Source organism: Babylonia areolata, chromosome 27 (assembly GCF_041734735.1).
Source record: "Babylonia areolata isolate BAREFJ2019XMU chromosome 27, ASM4173473v1, whole genome shotgun sequence".
In the NCBI taxonomy this organism is placed as follows: domain Eukaryota; kingdom Metazoa; phylum Mollusca; class Gastropoda; order Neogastropoda; family Buccinidae; genus Babylonia; species Babylonia areolata.
In genome coordinates this window covers 29,277,225-29,297,224 of record NC_134902.1, presented here as the reverse complement: position 1 = coordinate 29,297,224, position 20,000 = coordinate 29,277,225, and the positions used below count along the sequence as shown (strand labels likewise).

Sequence of the window (20,000 nt, the reverse complement as noted above, 5' to 3'; positions counted from 1 at the left end):
TTTTAAAAAAATTTTAGAAGTACTGACATTTTTGGTGGTTTTGATTATCCCTGCACTGTATGTGCAAAGAACTAAGCGTCCACGTATATAACAAGGCACGCGCACGTATAAGATCACGCATGTATATGTGGGGATGCATGTGTTCACTGCACGTGCGTGCATCTTTGAAAGTCCACGTGCACAGGCAGACAGACAGACAGGCAGACAGGCATGCGCATAAAGCATTTCACGAGTGCTTTTATCGTTTGTGCAATCATGGAAGAGACCAGACCAGACCACGCATACACGCAGCCATGCGCATGCACACCATGATGATAAGAGTGTGTGAGGGGAGGAAGGGGCACGGCCCCTGTGAAGGGCTCTTCATGTGGCTTCCGTCAGCACCAGACGGTAACATTCCGTAACCACGCTGCTGGTGGTGGTGGTGGTGGTGGTGGTGGGGCTGATGGTGATGGTGGTGATGGACAAGCAGACCAACTTTTGTCTGTCACACACTGGTGCGCAATAGTCAGTATTCTTCTGTGTGTGTGTGCGTGCGTGCGTGCGTGTGTGCACGTATGTCTCTCTCTCTCTCTCTCTCTCTCTCTCTCTCTCTCTCTCTCACGGACCACACTTCACACTATGGACTCACTCATGGCTGACTCACTTCACCAACATTCAAAACCTAATGGTTTACGCAGTTCGGAACATAACTGAACGTTTGCAGCTAGCTACCTGTCATTCCGACATAAAGCACACATCAAACCACAAAGAAGAAGAACAACAACAACAACAAGAGGAGGAGGAGAAGGAGCAGGAGGAGGAGAAGCAGGAGGAGGAGAAGCAGGAGAAGAAGTAAAGGAGGAGGAGGACTGCGCGTGCTGACGAAGAGACTAACACAGACACAATGCTTTACTCACACAGTCTGATGTGAAATCAGAGAAGGGAAACAAACACCGATGTTTAGCCGGCCCCTAACTCTCTCACAGCATCAGTCACACAACACCAGAACGTGTGTAACACACACACACACACACACCACACACACAGGCCACAGACTTCGGACTCTCGTGTCACATATGTTGTGACCCAACGACACAAAATACGTGTGCACAACACTTCGCCCCCATCCTCCCTCTCCTCCCCGCCATACTCACCGCCCCCCCCCCCCCCCCCCCTGCGCCCCCCCCCCCCCCTCTCTCTCTCTCTCTCTCTCTCCACGCCATTTCCGTCATAGTATTCATTGTTATACGTGTACGCCTGTAGTGTAAAACACGTCTTCCCTATCCGAAACTGAAGTCACTGCTCTTTTTCCGATCAGCAAATTCTTACCTCCAACCTTGAAATCCTTTCTCACTTCGACGGCACACGCTCAGCTGATCTACACCCCCAAGCACGCAAATACTCGATTCTCCAAAAAAAAAAAAAAAATACTATCACTGCACACTCTCAAAAGTCAGACTCGCGACTTCTTTACTCACATCTCTCAAGATTCTTTTCTCACTTTCCAGAAAAAGTCTGTGTAATAATTATGACGGCACACACTCGACACTAACCTCTCATGTTATTTAAAAACAATCACTAATTTTTCACCACAAAAAACAAAACAAAAAAAAAACAAAAACCCTCGCTGGCTGGATTACAAGTGACTAAAACTCGACAGTGACCTAGCTGACATTATTGTCACTCGCACATTACTTGACTTTGGCAGGTTTCATGGGACAGGCAATTTGGGACACAAGACACACTCCACTAACACTCGCTGCACTGTGGGTTTTTTTGTTGTTGTTTTTTTTTGACTCACTTGTGTCTATGTTTTAACCCGGTGTTCGGTTGTCTGTGTGTGTGTGTGTGTCTGTGTGTCCGTGGTAAACTTTAACATTGACATTTTCTCTGCAAATACTTTGTCAGTTGACACCAAATTTGGCATAAAAATAGGAACAATTCAGTTCTTTCCAGTCATCTTGTTTAAAACAATATTGCACCTCTGGGATGGGCACCAAAAAAAAATTAAAAAATGAAGCCTAATTATATGCAAACTGCATTTACTGTTATATTTATATTTTTTGTATTCTCTAAACTTGGCACTTTGATCTGATATTCTGACCCAACAACAAGAGCACTCATTACTATCATTTTTTGTTCAAACAGGAACTTCTTTTGCTAAGCATGGAAGTTTATTTATTTTTGCAAACGTTTTGGGTGCAGATAATTAAAAAAAAGGGAAATTACTCTGTAATTAATGCTAGGGGACTTAATTTGCTTTAAACTGATCTTTCTCATCTAAAACATTACATTTTGAAATTATACTCAATACATAAAAAGCTTGGATTTTTTTTTAAAGTGTATCACAAGCGAGTCTTGAAGGCCTTGCCTCTCTTGTTGCATTATGTTGTAGCTCGTGTTGAGTTGAGTTGTGTTGTGTTGTGTTGTGTTGTGTTGTGTTGTGTTGTTCTGCATTGCTAACTGCTGACCGGTCTTCTGTGGTCTTTGTTGAGGTTGTTGCTGCTGCCTGTTACGGTCGTTGTTGTTACCGTTATTTGTTCGGGTTTTTTGTTGTTGTTTTTTTTCGTTATTGTTCCTGCTGTTACTGTTCTTGTTGCTACTGTTGGTGTTGTTGTTACTGTTATTGTTCTTGTTGGTGTTGTTGTTACTGTTATTGTTCTTGTTGCTGCTGTTGGTGTTGTTGTTACTGTTATTGTTCTTGTTGCTGCTGTTGGTGTTGTTGTTACTGTTATTGTTCTTGTTGCTGCTGTTGGTGTTGTTGTTACTGTTATTGTTCTTGTTGGTGTTGTTACTGTTATTGTTCTTGTTGGTGTTGCTGTTACTGTTATTGTTCTTGTTGCTGCTGTTGGTGTTGTTGTTACTGTTATTGTTCTTGTTGCTGCTGTTGGTGTTGTTGTTACTGTTATTGTTCTTGTTGCTGCTGTTGGTGTTGTTGTTACTGTTATTGTTCTTGTTGGTGTTGTTGTTACTGTTATTGTTCTTGTTGGTGTTGTTGTTACTGTTATTGTTCTTGTTGCTACTGTTGGTGTTGTTGTTACTGTTATTGTTCTTGTTGCTGCTGTTGGTGTTGTTGTTACTGTTATTGTTCTTGTTGGTGTTGTTAGTGTTGTTGTTACTGTTATTGTTCTTGTTGCTGCTGTTGGTGTTGCTGTTACTGTTATTGTTCTTGTTGCTACTGTTGGTGTTGTTGTTGCTGTTATTGTTCTTGTTGCTGCTGTTGGTGTTGTTCTTACTGTTATTGTTCTTGTTGGTGTTGTTGTTACTGTTATTGTTCTTGTTGCTGCTGTTGGTGTTGTTCTTACTGTTATTGTTCTTGTTGGTGTTGTTGTTACTGTTATTGTTCTTGTTGCTGCTGTCGGTGTTGTTGTTACTGTTATTGTTCTTGTTGCTGCTGTTGGTGTTGTTGTCACTGTTATTGTTCTTGTTGGTGTTGTTGTTACTGTTATTGTTCTTGTTGGTGTTGTTGTTACTGTTATTGTTCTTGTTGTTGGTGTTGTTGTTACTGTTGTTGTTCTTGTTGGTGTTGTTGTTACTGTTATTGTTCTTGTTGGTGTTGTTACTGTTATTGTTCTTGTTGCTGCTGTTGGTGTTGCTGTTACTGTTATTGTTCTTGTTGCTGCTGTTGGTGTTGTTCTTACTGTTATTGTTCTTGTTGGTGTTGTTGTTACTGTTATTGTTCTTGTTGCTGCTGTTGGTGTTGTTGTTACTGTTATTGTTCTTGTTGCTGCTGTTGGTGTTGTTCTTACTGTTATTGTTCTTGTTGGTGTTGTTGTTACTGTTATTGTTCTTGTTGCTGCTGTTGGTGTTGCTGTTACTGTTATTGTTCTTGTTGCTGCTGTTGGTGTTGCTGTTACTGTTATTGTTCTTGTTGCTACTGTTGGTGTTGTTGTTACTGTTATTGTTCTTGTTGCTGCTGTTGGTGTTGTTGTTACTGTTATTGTTCTTGTTGCTGCTGTTGGTGTTGTTCTTACTGTTATTGTTCTTGTTGGTGTTGTTGTTACTGTTATTGTTCTTGTTGCTGCTGTTGGTGTTGTTGTTGCTGTTATTGTTCTTGTTGCTGCTGTTGGTGTTGGTGTTACTGTTATTGTTCTTGTTGCTACTGTTGGTGTTGTTGTTACTGTTATTGTTGCTGCTGTTGGTGTTGTTGTTACTGTTATTGTTCTTGTTGCTACTGCTGGTGTTGTTGTTACTGTTATTGTTGCTACTGCTGGTGTTGTTGTTACTGTTATTGTTGCTGCTGTTGGTGTTGTTGTTACTGTTATTGTTCTTGTTTCTGCTGTTGGTGTTGTTGTTACTGTTATTGTTCTTGTTGCTACTGCTGGTGTTGCTGTTACTGTTATTGTTATTGTTGCTGTTGTTGGTGTTGTTGTTACTGTTATTGTTGCTGCTGTTGGTGTTGCTGTTACTGTTATTGTTCTTGTTGCTGCTGTTGGTGTTGTTGTTACTGTTCTTGTTGCTACTGTTGGTGTTGTTGTTACTGTTATTGTTCTTGTTGCTGTTGTTGGTGTTGTTGTTACTGTTATTGTTGCTGCTGTTGGTGTTGCTGTTACTGTTATTGTTGCTGTTGCTGTTGTTGGTGTTGTTGTTACTGTTATTGTTGCTGCTGTTGGTGTTGCTGTTACTGTTATTGTTATTGTTGCTGTTGTTGGTGTTGTTGTTACTGTTATTGTTGCTGCTGTTGGTGTTGCTGTTACTGTTATTGTTCTTGTTGCTGCTGTTGGTGTTGTTGTTACTGTTCTTGTTGCTACTGTTGGTGTTGTTGTTACTGTTATTGTTCTTGTTGCTGCTGTTGGTGTTGTTGTTACTGTTATTGTTCTTGTTGCTGTTGTTGGTGTTGTTGTTACTGTTATTGTTCTTGTTGCTGCTGTTGGTGTTGTTGTTACTGTTATTGTTCTTGTTGCTGCTGTTGGTGTTGTTGTTACTGTTATTGTTCTTGTTGCTGCTGTTGGTGTTGTTGTTACTGTTATTGTTCTTGTTGCTGCTGTTGGTGTTGTTGTTACTGTTATTGTTCTTGTTGGTGTTGTTGTTACTGTTATTGTTCTTGTTGCTACTGTTGGTGTTGTTGTTACTGTTATTGTTCTTGTTGGTGTTGTTGTTACTGTTATTGTTCTTGTTGCTGCTGTTGGTGTTGTTGTTACTGTTATTGTTCTTGTTGCTGCTGTTGGTGTTGGTGTTACTGTTATTGTTCTTGTTGCTGCTGCTGGTGTTGTTGTTACTGTTATTGTTCTTGTTGCTGCTGTTGGTGTTGTTGTTACTGTTATTGTTCTTGTTGGTGTTGTTGTTACTGTTATTGTTCTTGTTGCTGCTGTTGGTGTTGTTGTTACTGTTATTGTTCTTGTTACTGCTGTTGGTGTTGTTGTTACTGTTATTGTTCTTGTTGCTGCTGTTGGTGTTGTTGTTACTGTTATTGTTCTTGTTGGTGTTGTTGTTACTGTTCTTGTTGCTGCTGTTGGTGTTGTTGTTACTGTTATTGTTCTTGTTGCTGCTGTTGGTGTTGTTGTTGCTGTTATTGTTCTTGTTGCTAATGTTGGTGTTGTTGTTGCTGTTATTGTTCTTGTTGCTACTGTTGGTGTTGTTGTTACTGTTATTGTTCTTGTTGCTGCTGTTGGTGTTGTTGTTACTGTTATTGTTCTTGTTGCTGCTGTTGGTGTTGTTGTTACTGTTATTGTTCCTGTTGGTGTTGTTGCTACTGTTATTGTTCCTGTTGCTGCTGTTGGTGTTGTTGTTACTGTTATTGTTCCTGTTGCTGCTGTTGGTGTTGTTGTTACTGTTATTGTTCTTGTTGCTACTGTTGGTGTTGTTGTTACTGTTATTGTTCTTGTTGCTACTGTTGGTGTTGTTGTTACTGTTATTGTTCTTGTTGCTGCTGTTGGTGTTGTTGTTACTGTTATTGTTCGTTTAAATGCTGTTTGTTGTTTTTGCTGTTGTGGATGTTGTCGTTGTTATTGTTCGTGTTATTGTCGTTGCTGCTGTTGCTGTTCGGGTTATTTCTGACATTATTATTGTTGTTGTTGACGCTGCGGTTATTGTTTGTGTTACTGCTGTTATTATCGCTGTTGCTGTTAATGTTGTTGCTGCTGCTGCTGTTATTGTTGTTGCTGTTGTTGTTCCGTGTTATTGTTGTTGCTGCTGCTGTTATTGTTCTCGTTGATGCTGTTATTATTGTTGTTGCTGCTGCTGCTGTTGTTGTTATAGTCTTCCTGTTGTTGTTGCTGTTATTGTTGCTGTTTATCGTGCACTTTTTGCTGCTCTTGATGTTGCAATTACTATTGCTGTTGTTGTTGTTGCTGTTGATGATGATGATGATGCTGTTGCAACCCAATCGATAACGTGACGAGGACCCAGAGGTAAATGTGTGTGTAAAAGTATAGAGGGCAGGCAGCACGGGTCATGTCATGTCATGCCATGTCATGACAAGTGTGTGAGAGACGGTGACGTTGTCACTGACATGTCTGTGCCAGCAACAACAGGGGACGGCAATGTGAGCGCGCGCGAGAGAGAGAGGGGAGCGTACACGTGTGCGTGTGCATACTTGCGCGTGCGTGTGTGTGTGTGTGTGTGTGTGCGCGCGCGCGTGTGTAAGTGTGTACGTGTGACGATGCTGTCAATGCACATAGACATGCGCGCACACGTTTTTGTTGTTGTTGTTGTTGTTGTTGTTTTTATTTTTAAGACACTATTGTGAGAAGCTATCGTGTTTGTAAGGGTTGAGATCCCCTCCCGTCCTCCAACTAATCTCTCTTTACACCCATTTTGACGCTCTGGTCCCGCGCTATTTTTGGAGCAACGGGCATCAAAACTAGGATTGAGACCGTCTTGAGACGATGTAATAATACAGGACAATGAATTTCAGGTTTGTTTCTACGGAAACACAGGCAAAAAGGCAAACCCGCTTACACAGAAAAGAACCCATGGAACATGGAACCCAGCCCAGTCAGCAACGCTGACAACAACAATATAAAATTTAAAAAGAAGAAGAAGAAGAAGAAGAAGAAGAAGAAGAAGAAACAAAGAGAGCAATGCTTCAAACACACACACACACATACACACACACACACACACACACACACACACACACACACACACACAGCGTGTCACACACCCTACAGCAGACAACGAGACGTTTCTTCACTCCCATTCCAAAGATTCTGTTGTTGTTTTTTTTAAAGCTTCGCGTCTCCCTGCAAAACTGTCATTCCCTTTATTTATAACTACACACAAATCCAAGCATAGAAATGGAACTAGCAACGCACTAAAAAAACAAGAAAACTTCTAGACATGAAATATGGTAACATTTGATCATCAAAAAAGAAAAAAGTATGGAAAATGAAGCAAATACAGACACAGCTTTCAGACTATTGGAAATAGAATTCATAGAAAAGCGTGTGACACAAACACACAGACAGACAGACAGTCAGACAGGCAGATAGATGGATAGATAGATGGAGCGAGCTAGAGACAGAGATGCACAGATAAACGAAAGAATGAATAGACAGATATATCCAATGATAGACACACAGGCATGTCCATAGATAGATAGACAGACAGACCGACCGACCAACCGACAGACAGACAGACAGAGGCAAACAGACTGAGCAACAGACAAATAGATGGACAGACAGACAGACAGATACACAGATAAATCAATATCCATCCAAATCTCAAAAAATACTCACTCTGTAGTACCAGCCGACCGCTCACACAAAAGTTCTGCCAAGTATGTACTACAAAAGATGAAGAAGAAAAAAAACAGAAAAGCCACACTAGTGATATATACTCTCTCTCTCTCTCTCTCCCCAACCAGCAAAGTCCTCGTCCTCGCCAACACACCACTCCGTTAACTAGTTACTCATAAAATGTTTGCGTCCAGGTCAATGCACCACAACACACACACACACACACACACACACACACACACACACTGTGCGCTGCATGCACGTTCCAACATTGTACGTCTGTCCCTGTGTCTGTGTGTCTGTGTGTCTGTCTGTTGGTGGTGGTAGTGAGAGGACGAAGAACAGCCACTGCAGAAACTGTGACGAAGTCAGCTCGAAAACAAGGACGGATACGATGTTTTCCTTTGCTTTGCTTTGCTTTGCTTTGCTTTGCTGTGTGTGTGTGTGTGTGTGTGTGTGTGTGTGTGTGTGTGTGTGTGTGTCTGTGTGTGTGTGTGTGTGTGTGTGTGTGTGCGTGCGAAAGAGCCTCTCTGTGTGGTATGTTTTATGATTAATTTATAATATTTGGTTGTGCATCCATGTCAGAGTGGTTACGTGTCTTTATACACATGTCTATTCATCTATGTATCTTTGAATCTATCTGTGTGTCTGTGTGTGTGTGTGTGTGTGTGTGTGTGTGTCTGTGTGTGTGTGTGAGTGCGCTTGCTTGCTTGCTTGCTTGATGAGACTGACAAACAAAGTGAATGAATACCGACAGTTAATACCCTACGCTTACACTTGATGTCATTAATTAAAATGGCTGAACACACTAACTGATATGTTTACAGTCACTCTCGGTGACGAACTGGGCAGGCGAAGAGTAAGAGAGAATGAGTGAGAGACAGACAGACAGACAGACAGACAGGCACAGACTGTGAGACATATGTAGAGATAGACAGAGAGAAGGGGTGGGGAGAAAAGGAAACACAGACAGACGAACAGAGATAGTGAGGCAGAGACAGAGAAAATCGTGGAGAGAGAAAGAGAAGGGGGGTGGGGGGGGGGAGTGAGTGAAACAGAACAGACAGAAAGACAAAGACAGGTGGGGGGGGGGGGGGGGGGGGTAGATAGATAATGCATCATAAAACAAAGTGAGCAAAATACAAAAAGCCTGGATATCGTTTCAAGCAATATACATGTTGTGTACATCGGCCAGAATGAACGGCCACTGTCAGGAATATTCTGTTTCACACTGACACACTGCTGCTGCTTTGATCAAAACCTGGTGCATCATAAATGTAATATATACATATGAAATGACAGACGTTCTCCCACGCACCTCTGTTTGAAGGGGGAAAAGGCAACGAATAATATATATCTGTGTGACTTGGGAATCTGTCTGTCTGTCTGTTGAAAAGGTCAATTGATAACGTTCAACTTTTTTAGTCTGGGGAATCTTTAGGACTGTCTGCATGCCTGTACGCTTGTATTTGTATGTATGTCTGTCTGTATGGCTGTATACATGTACGTATGTCTGTATGTATAAATGTTTTATGTGTAGACGGATGGATGTTACGTTGTTACATGGGAAACCGGTGTACTTCTATCTTTGTACTTGGGTAATCTTTTCTGTCTGTGTCACACACACAAAAACACATACCTGCATACTCGCTCGCACGCATGCGCACAGAGAGAGAGAGGTGGGGGGCACGGGGGGGGGGGGGGGTTGTGAAAAGATAGAACGTGCAAAACAGAAGGGGTTAGAATGCAAAATTTCCGAGAACTATGGTTATGTTAGCTAGTTAGTAATCCAGTCATCAAAGTTTAGGTTAGTGTCGACAATCAGTTCTTGGCTTTCTAGTGTATAGAAGGTCTAGAGGAGAGAGAAAAAAAGGGGGGGGGGGCTACATAAGCATCCAAAAACATGACAGTGGTATCTCCAGAACTACGACAGCACGTGGGCAGCACAGAATGCCAAGAGTTTATTTCGGGAAGGAAGAAGCCGGGAAGACAAGAAAAGGAGGGAGGGAGGGTAGGTAGACTGGGGGATGAAAAAAAAAAGCCGAGCTGTTTAGAATTATTACATGTAGTACCTGCTGCTGCTGCTGCTGGCTGTCATAGGTCAACATGATCTCAGTGTAAGGTCAGAGAGGGAGAGGGGTGGGGGTGGGGGGGGGGGCGGGCCGACTGACAGACACACAGAAAGAGAGAGAGAAGGTGGAGAGAGAGAGAGAGAAGGAGGGAGGGAGGCTTGGGGGGCAGACTGACATACACACAGAAAGAGAGAGAGGGGGTGGAGAGAGAGAGAGAGAGAGAGAGAGAGAGAGAGAGAGAGAATTAGAAAGATAGTCTAATTATGAGAGGGGAGGGTAGAGAGGGAGTGAGAGGGAGTCTGAATATGAGACAGATGGGGAGAAAGACAGAGAGAGAAAGAGAGAAAGAGCAAGAGAGTCTAATTACAAGAGAGGGGGAAAGAGAGAGAGAGGGGGGGGGGTCTGATTATGAGAGAGAGAGGGGGGGGGGGGAGAAAGAGAAAGGGAGAGACAGAGAGAAAGAACCCGATCATGAGAGAATCGAGCCTTCGACCATCGCTTTCTTGGTCGGACACTACAATCAAAAGGAAAGAAGTTGTTTGTTGTTGTTTTGAACTAGTGGAACGATCAACTGCTTCTCACTCTCACTGAAGAAAAGAAAACAAAACAAAAAACAACACCCAAATCAACGAAAACTAGTGTTTACGTCCGACCATGACTTCATTTTGAACTTTCCCTGTTGTCCAGTCCAGTCCAGTTCATGACTGTATACAGCAATGTGTCATGGTAAGAAATAAAATAGTGTGTTTGTTTTTTTTTTGAACCAACACATGTTGACCCTATCTCGGAACGTGCTTTCCCCCCTTTCCACTCCCCTTCCCTCACCGCCCACCCCTACCCCCCACCCCCAACCCCCTCCGTTCCCCAGCTTCTTTCCTTTCCCCTTCAAGGACAGGTTGCCAAATATATATATACGGGTTATGTGTGTGTGTGAATACTAAGCTGCAGCCTGAGGCTTTTGGATTGCCGTTGACAGTATATATATGATAGTCAGTCGTGTCCGACTATGACCATCAGAACAGCAGAGGAGGCAACCGACTATTTGGGATACTTTGATTATAGTGGAAAGTGTCTTGCCCAAGTTTACATCCACACTCTCTCGGCCAAGAGGGTTTTGGGACAGTCGGCGTTGGGATGGTTCCCAAAGGCCCACCAGTCCACAAGGCTGCAGCACTAAGGCCAGTGCAATTTTGCCTCCTAGTTTGAGGAGAGTCATAGTCCTTCACAAAAGACTAAGCTGTAAATGATTTCCCATTGACTGGAGAAACCATTGATAATACAGCTCTCACTTTCCTGTTGGCCCAAATGCAAACTTAGGTCAATCTGTGATATAAGCCGAGTGTTGACAGTATGAACAGAACAAGACCTGAGCATGGAAAGCGTTCCATATTTTCACTGGGGTCGTGAACATGTAAGCACACAGGCAGGCAGGCAGACAGACAGACAGACGGGCAGGCAGGCAGGTAGGCAAACGGCTACTAACACAGCTGGGCGAGGAACGTGCGGTCGTGTTCAGTGAATAAATATTACTGTAGCATTGCAATTATTATGGTATAAACGTCGCATGCGTTTTGGTTACTGTTTCGGTATTCAGTTTTCATGTTACTTTTGAACCGGGAAGTTATTGACAAAGATTTCAGCCGAGCTGACCCTGACAGTCAACGATGGTTTGATTCTTAAAAGAAAAGAATCTCAAATGTTACCTGTTTTCATGTGTTGCTTCATTACTTTCACTTGTGCCGAAGGGGCACAGTGATGATTAGATTGTAATCAATTTTGTTAGCGATATGTGCCTTTCAACAAACAATACAACACAATATCTCCTCAGCAACCTGAGAGAGAGAGGTGTGGGGGAGGTGGAGGGGAGTCAGTGTGTGTGTGTGTGTGTGTGTGTGTGTGTGTGTGTGTGTGTGTGTGTGTGTGTGTGTGTGTGTTTGCGTGCGTGTGTGTGTATATGTGTGTGTGTCTGTGTCTGTGTCATTGTGTATGTCTCTGTGTCTGCCTGTGCATGAGAGAGAGACAAAGATATAAAAGAAACAGTGAGAGAGAGAGAGAGAGAGAGAGAGAGAGAGAGAGAGAGAGAGAAAGACACCGAAATACAAGAAATTGACAAAGACAGCGAGACAGAGACAGACAAATAAGAACCTGCTGTTGTAACTCTATACAAAGGGACATGGACTCCTTTGAAGCTAACTCCCCAGTCCAAATAAGAAGCTCCTTCACCCCACCCCACCCCCAACCCCCCCACCCCCACCCCCCCTTTTTTTTCTTTTTTTCTTTTTCTTTCTTTTTTTCTTAACTTCCGTCAGATCTTTTTCTAATCTCTTTGATCCCCCGCCAGTCAGCCACTCTGTCAGTCAGTCAGTCCTTGGGCGCTGGTCACCTTGCCAAACGACAAATGTGTCCCCCCCCCTCCCCCCTCCCCCTCCGCCACCCCCTCCGCCACCCCACTCTCTCCATCTCCGGCCACAGGATACAGCAGATAGGCTTCACTTCGGAGGGGGTGTGGAGGAGGGAAGGGGGGGGGGCGTGGAGTGGATGTGGATGAAGGTGGTGTTGTTGGAAACAGACTGGACAGGAGAAACACACACACACACACACACACACACACACACACACAAACACAAACACCCTGCATGCACGCACGCACGCATACTATCGACACATACACACACATACGTTCACATAAACACGCCCACACGCATACGATAGACACACACATACACACACACATACGTTCACATTTATGTAAACACGCAAGCACGCACGCACGCTCGCACGCAAGCACACACACACACACGCACACACACACACACACACACGCACACACACACATCTAGATATGTACAGCACAGAGACAGAAAGACACAGACAGGCGCAGACACAGACACACTGGCACGCACGCACTCACACAAACTCTCTCTCTCTCTCTCTCAGAGCTGTCACATGCACCTCACCCAAAACCTTAATCCTCTCTCTCTCCACCCTCTTTTCACCAACTCTTTCTCTACCCCCTACCCACCCATCCCCCCCCTCTCTCTCTCTCTCTCTCTCTCTCTCTCTGTGCCAGACACAAAGTGATAAATAAAGCCAGCTTTTCAAACCAAATTCCCTCCCCGGGGGGAAAAAAAAAAAAAGCGCTATCATTATTTAACCCACACTATCAGAGAACTCTCAAGCTTTTTGCCAAACCTGCACAGACACACTCTTCGTCCAATGCCAGTTTTCAGCCTGTACTGAGCCTCTTTCTGTCTTTGTCTGACTCGGAGTGTGTGTAGGGGTGAGGGTGGAGGGGGGTGGTGGAGTTGTGGAGTGGGGTGGTGGAGAGAGATTCGAGTGTGTAGGGGAGAAGATGAGGAGTTCGGTGCGATATAGTAATGGAAATGTGTGTGTGTGTGTGTGTGTGAGAGAGAGAGCTAGGAAAAACCCGAGAGTCTTGTTCATCTTCTGCAGAGCTCTCTCTCTCTCTCTCTCTCTCTCTCTGTAGCATCACGAGTCTGAACGTGAATCACGTGCTGAACCCCCCCCCCCCCTGCCCCCTCCGCTCCCCCTCTCTCTAACTTTCATGTGTGTGAGCGCATGTTAATGAAATGTCTGGTCGAAGGTATGCGTGCGTGCGTGCATGCGTGCCTCTGTGCGTGCGCGCGCGCGCGTGTGTGTATGTGTGTGTATGTGTGTAAAGGGGGTCGGGACACCAACGCGCGTTCATGCACACCGCACTGTCAAATGATAATGATCAGTGTGGAACTGAGCGACAAGTCAGACTTGCGCTTACATATACTTTTCAATTTTTGCCTCTTGAAGAAAAAAAAAAAAAAAAAAAAAAAAAAAAAAATCCTTCCTTCTCTCCCTCTCCTACTTACAGTTCGTCAGTTTACAAGAAGTACAGGTCGGAGCGATTATAAGAAAACTTGCGTATTGCTGTATAAGTGGGGGGAAAAAAAACAACAGCTGCGTAAAAAATTGATCACAAATTTTTTTTTAAAAAGAAAGAAAGAAAGAAAACAAAAAAACAAAGAGGAAATATTTATCTTATTCCCCTCACCCCCTTCATCCACCCCGCCAACCCCCTCCCTTGAACCCCCCACCCCCCCCAACACACACCCATCCCCCACCACCACCTCCACGCTTTCCTCTCGGAAAATTACTCATAGTTTTTCGTCGTCCTTTTTTTTTTTTTTTTTTTTGTTTGCTTTTTGACGTGGTAAAGACAACAGCTGTTGTGAAAGCTGTCTGGTTGGTTATGCGTGTGTGTGTGTGTGTGGTGTGTGCGTGTGTATGCGTGTGTGTGTGTGTGTATTTGTCAGGGACCGCTGAGTCATGGCTTCAGAGTGCTGCCTATTCCCCAGCCTCACGGCTCCTAAAAAATCCCACCACTTCCCGTGCCTAAAATCCCTTTTCTGGATTTCTTCTTCGGTTCTCGCCTCCTGACTGTTCCGCTTGCTCGCTGCTGCTGTGTTGGGCATATATATATATATATATATACTTATATGCACGCACTGACGCGCCCACACACAACACACACACAACACACACACAACACAAACACACACACACCAAAAAGAGGTCCACACGTCCGCCTCCACCCTCTACCCTTTCCTACTCCCTCCCCCCCCTACTTTCTTTTCTGTCTGTCTGTCGACATTTTGTCCATCTGTATGTCATTATATCTTTTTTTTCTTTCTTTCTTTCTGTTTGCATGTCTATCTTTTTCCTTTTTTTCTTTCTCTCCCTCTTCACTGACTCCAGGAAACAGGAAGGATAGGAAAAATAAATAAAAAAAAAAAAAGAAAAGAAAAGGAAGAAGAAAGCAGAAAAAAAGAAAGAAAAAATAGGGGGGAAAAGAGGGAACAGAAAAAAAAACAAAAAAAAAAAACAAAAAAAAAACCCGACGCCGGAGCAGTCTGTTCATCGTAACCGCTCCGTCGAGAATTGTTCTCCATTACTCACTGCTTGCACGCTTGAAACCTACTTGGGACTGGGCCAAGTCGTCATTTTCCTTCACCCTCATGCACGCGCACATGCATGCGGACAGACTCACACACACGCACGCACGCACACACACACACACACACACACACAGAGTTAGACAAGGACAGAATAAAGAGACTCAGTACAGGCTGAAAACTGGCACTAGACGAAGAGAGTGTCTGTGTGCAGGTTCCCGACCCCCCCCCCCCCCCCCCCCCCCCCCCCCACCCCCTATTTTCCAACCTCCCTTGCCTCTGTCGACCTTGTGAGACAACCTCCACCACCCCCATCCCTCCATCCCCTCTCTCTCTCTCTCTCTCTGTGTCTCTCTGTCTGTCTCTCAAAGCATGGGCAAGGCAAAGCAAAGCTAAGCGACGAAGCGTTAAATCGCGACGCGCGAGGCGGAATAAATCTGTCGCTGACCTGAACTAAACCCGCTGGAATGCCGCTGTTGTCACCGCGCGCCACACACACACACACACACACACACACACACACACACACCACACACACACACACCGGTGGTGGTGGTGGTGGTGTGGATGAGAAGGTGGGAGAAGGAGTCAATCTGTGTTGTCAACTCTCTTTTCTTTCTTTGTTTTTTTCTGCTTCTTTCTTCGCTGTCACCACATTGACAGCCAGTTGATTTGAACAAGGAGAGGAACTGCAGTGTGTGTGTGTGTGTGTGTGTGTGTTACATTTTACACACACACACACACACACACACACACACTCAAAGAGAGAGAGAAAAAACAAAAAAAACAGACATGGAGACCGAGACAAAGAGAGACACTAACTTGTAAAGACTTTTAAGAGAGGCAGGGACAGACAAAGGTGACAGAAACAGGGGTGACTATCACGAGTACGACAACGTACGAGAAGAAGACGACGACGAAGAAGAAGAAGAGAGGAGGAGGAGGAGGAGAACAAAAAGAAGAAAGAAAGAAAGGTATACGACAAATCGTACAAGCTCGGACGAACAAGAAAAGTACATATGTGGCGACATTACCGACAGCAACGAAACAAAACAAACAAATTTAAAAAAAAAAGAAAAAAAAGAAGAAAACAAGACACCCTCTGTGTTTACCACGATCTTTTCCACTTGTCTCACACCCCGCTTCACACACACACACACACACACACACACACGGTCAGTGTAGACACAAGCTCTCATGCCTGCTGGGTAAGATAGACAAGAGAGGGAGATTGGGAGAGAGGCGTGGCTGGGGAAAGGGGAAGTGGGAGGGGGTGGGGGGGGGGAGAGGACCAGAGGGGATTAGTGGGATGTCAGGTGAGGAAGGAGGTGGTGGTGGTAGGGGGGGGGGTCGGGGAATGGGGTGGGGGTTGTGGGGGTGGGGTGGGGGGGGGGGGAGTGGGCGACGTTCAACTTGAAGCGGTGAAGTCACTGTCGAGGTAAACATGTATCTCTGTATGTTAGTGGGTGTGGGTGGTGATGAGGACAAGGAAGTAGACGACGACACAGATGAAGTGAAGAGGTTGAAGAAAATGAAGAGTGCATTGTGTGTGTGTGTGTGTGTGTGTGTGTGTGTGTGTGTGTCATGTGTATGTGAGACCGGAAAAGAGAACGCATGTGCATGAGGAAGAAGAAAGAAGACAAATGGAACAAAAAGGAAGTAAAAGACAAATCAAAGGGTGGATAAACTGGGGAAAGGGGGCGGGGGGGGGGGGGGGGGGGGGGGTCGAGGGGTCGGAGGAAATGGAAGAAAATGGAGGACTGTGCATAAAAGAAAACAGAAAACAAGAACAAGAGGTGAAGGATAAGAAGAGGGAAGAACTAACAGATGAAACCTATTCGTCCGTTCTTTAGCTGAATGTATAATGCACTGAAGAAGCTTGAGGTTACGTGCAGGCGCCCGTGCGAGTGTGCGTAAGCGTGTGGGACCGAGAGAGACAATATACCTCAGTGGGCATACCAAGTGAAACGAAGCACAACTCTTCATGGGATGACAGCCAATTTTCAAGCAAAAGCAACACGAAAACCTTCCACTGGTCAGTTCCTGAAGGAAGACTCCGAGAATCAATAGCAGTGGAGCCAAACCTGAGGCACACAGCACCCTAATTGGGAAAGGAATTCCGATAACAGCCTGGGGAATCCGTATCAAATCCTGTTGCTAACAGCCCAGGCCACAGCTCCAAAGGGACCTTTTTCAGAGCTCAAAACCCAAAGAGGAACCAAAAAATAATGTTACAGGGTCCAGTAATTAGTTCGCCCACGACTCGGTCAATTCACGAAAAAAAATAAAACGAAAAAAAAACAACAACCACATTTCATATATATATATTGATTTGTTCCCTTCAGGAACAGGAAGGCTGAATCCAGGAGGCGTGGGAGAGGGAGTGAGGGGGGGGGGAGCCGGGGGGAGGGGAGGAGCGGGGAGGGGGGCATCCCGGAACAAAATATTGATGGAGGTTGTTGAAAAATGTCTCTTGTCTGGTATCACGCAGAGATCCCAGAAGCTGTTTCATACCGACAAGCTGGTTGTTACGAACAGAAGGTAGGGTCCCTGTGGTCAGGACGGATTTGAAATAACAGTACCGAGAAGGAAAGAAAGGAAAGAGAGAAGAAAGAAAGAAAAAGGGGTGAGGGGAGGGGGGGAACAGACGATCCAATGAAGGCAGCAAAATACTGACGAAGCAAACCAAGAAAGACAGAGAAAAGAAATGAGAAAGGAAGGTAAGAGAGGAATGGATATATAGTTGGATCAGTGAATGCAAATTTCCCGACCGATAACACAAGGGAGACCATATGGGAACGGACTCCCCAGAAGCAACCATCTGAACAAGGTAGGTTTTTGATATAACCAAGTCAAGACTGTGACATAAAATTTCAAGCAGAACCGGAAAATGATGACAACCGGAACTAAGTCAAACAAGAAAAGCAGGACGTCAGCTGCTCTGTTAGTTCTCTGGAGGACAGGTCTGACCAACATATCAAACATGAATAAATAAATAAATAAATTTTTAAAATTCTAATTTAAAAAAAATAAAACAAACCCATCTGGGAACAAGAAATCAACCACATAAACAAACCAAAACAAAACAAAAGTGTGTCAAGCATAAGACATCAACTTCATAATCATAATAATAATGGTATTTATATAGCGCTGAATCTAGTGCGTAGACAAAGCGCTCTCGCACCAGTCATTCACACGCATGCATAACTCTAAAACTGGAGAAACTGAAGACAAGGAAGAGGCAGGGAAGGGAGGCTATTTTGGGAAGAGGTGGGTTTTAAGACCAGACTTGAAAGAGCTGAGTGTGGAGACTTGACGACGCGAAAGAGGAAGTTCATTCCAACTGCAAGGTCCAGAGACTGAGAAAGAACGGCCGCCAACAGTCGAGAGTCTGAATCTGGGTATGCGTAAACAGAGTGGATCCGAAGCTGATTGTAGTGAGCGAGATGGAGTGTAGAGATGAAGGCAGCCACAGAGATAGGAAGGGGTCTGATTTGTGAATACATTTATAACAAAGAGTGCTAATCTTGTACTTTATTCTGTGTGAGACAGGGAGCCAGTGGAGATGTTGCAAAAGACGAGTGATGTGCTCAGATCTTTTCTTTCTGAGGAGGAGTCGGGCAGCAGAGTTTTGTAAACATAAACAAACACACAAACGTCCATCTTTGAACAACATAATTATATCAATCACATAGACAAACACCATAAACCCATCTCCTCGCGAATCCCCCAAATGGGCAATAACATATGTATCCATCCATCCGAAAATGACTATAAAACAAAAGCAGGTCGGGGCAACACCACCAGGTCAGAAACAATCAGCTGAGACGTCAAGTTCTCATCAAGAGCTCCATAAGAAAGTAGTAGTCACCCTGACGAGTTCTGCACAGCACGCTGACATGCATACTTGTGGACGGACATCTCAGACAAAGGTCTCCCCTTGATATGCCTTTTGCCTTATTACGCCTTGCCCTGACCTTGGCCTCGACTTTTCTTTAGAGAGCTCCAACGTCTTGGGGAGTTTACGATACGATGGCAGAGAACAGACCTCTTACCACGTGTTTGTATCATGTAATGGGTGGAGCACTCTGAAAAACTGTGTGTGTGTGTGTGTGTGTGTGTGTGTGTTGGTGGAGATCTTTATCAGTTTGTCTCCTCCTTCATCCCTCTGCCCAACTCACCCCCCCCAGTGGGACAGTAACACCTTAGACCATGTACCATCATTCACTCCCACAGCTCAGTTTCTTTTCAAGTCATATTGCTTTACTAATGGCGTATCTATGACAAGGGAGAGAGAGAGAAAAAAAAAATATCAATGTCGAAAGTAGACTAGACAAATAAGCACAGGCACACGGGATGGTAAACATTTTCAGTCGTACTTGAGTGACCTGAAAGAATGAAATAGCCACACGTTTTAGGTGGTTGTTGCTTTTTGTTTGTTTGTTGTTCTGTTTTTTTAATACAGGATGTCCGTGAACATGCATCTATAGACCTTTCTTCATCACCACAAATAGGAAAGCGTCTCAATGAACTCCATGCATTCACACACACACACACACACACACACACACACACACCTGTACACGCACGCACGCAAACCAACACTTCACACACAGTGGGTGAAACCAAACCTGCATCGCCAGAGTACAGATAAGAACGAACCGACGCCACAATCAATCTCTCCCTTTCCACCCACCACACAAAGGAACACTTTAGAAAAACCTCAGAGCCAGCTACTGGGCAAACACGTCTGCATGGAAAGGTAGACAGGGAGTTCAAGACCCACCCACCCCTTTTCCTCGATCTTTACCCTTCCCTCCCTCACCCCGTCCCCGCCCACAACCCTCACCCCCACCCCGCCCCCACATACTACCGCCAACACCTTAACTTGCCCACATAAATCGATTGAGAACAAAATCTACTGTCCCTTATAACCGTCGTATTTTATTCGGCAATGACTGGAAGAAAACTGAACGGAAAAAAAAGGAAGACGCTGGACGGACGAACCCGGGTGTGGCTGTGTATGGAGGAATCTAAAATGAGCGGCATGGGAGTAATGCCACTGAAACGGTGCAGATGATGGGGCAGCTTATAAAAAATTTAAAAAATAAAAAAAGGAAGAAAGTCTTGATCGACTACACCTCATCCTTTCCAACACACACACACACTCTCTCTCTCTCTCTCTCTCTCTCTTCCAAAACCACCACAACCTACACTAGCTCACAGAAATCAATAGATAAGAAAACTGCCCTCGTATTTCATTCAACAGAGACAGACCCCCTCTCCCTCCCCCACCCCCCTAGCCCCCCACTGTCCTGCAA

The 20,000-nt window shown here is 44.5% G+C and overlaps 1 protein-coding gene and 1 long non-coding RNA gene across 10 annotated transcripts in view; one reads left to right on the top strand and one right to left on the bottom strand.

Moving 5' to 3' along the window:
• LOC143301409 (uncharacterized) overlaps positions 1-20,000 on the bottom strand; it is a 244,317-nt gene that overhangs the window by 131,873 nt on the left and 92,444 nt on the right. The window contains exon 1 of one of the 9 annotated variants that reach the window (XM_076615679.1): positions 7,662-7,819. The exons of 7 other annotated variants lie outside the window; for them this stretch is intronic. The gene's annotated coding sequence lies outside the window, so the exon portion shown is untranslated. Of the gene's footprint in view, positions 1-899; positions 1,014-7,661; positions 7,820-20,000 lie in introns of those variants that run through there. One more of the 9 variants, XM_076615681.1, reaches the window with a different exon arrangement.
• Positions 1-20,000, top strand: part of LOC143301411 (uncharacterized) — a 157,653-nt gene that overhangs the window by 54,065 nt on the left and 83,588 nt on the right. The window lies entirely within an intron of this gene.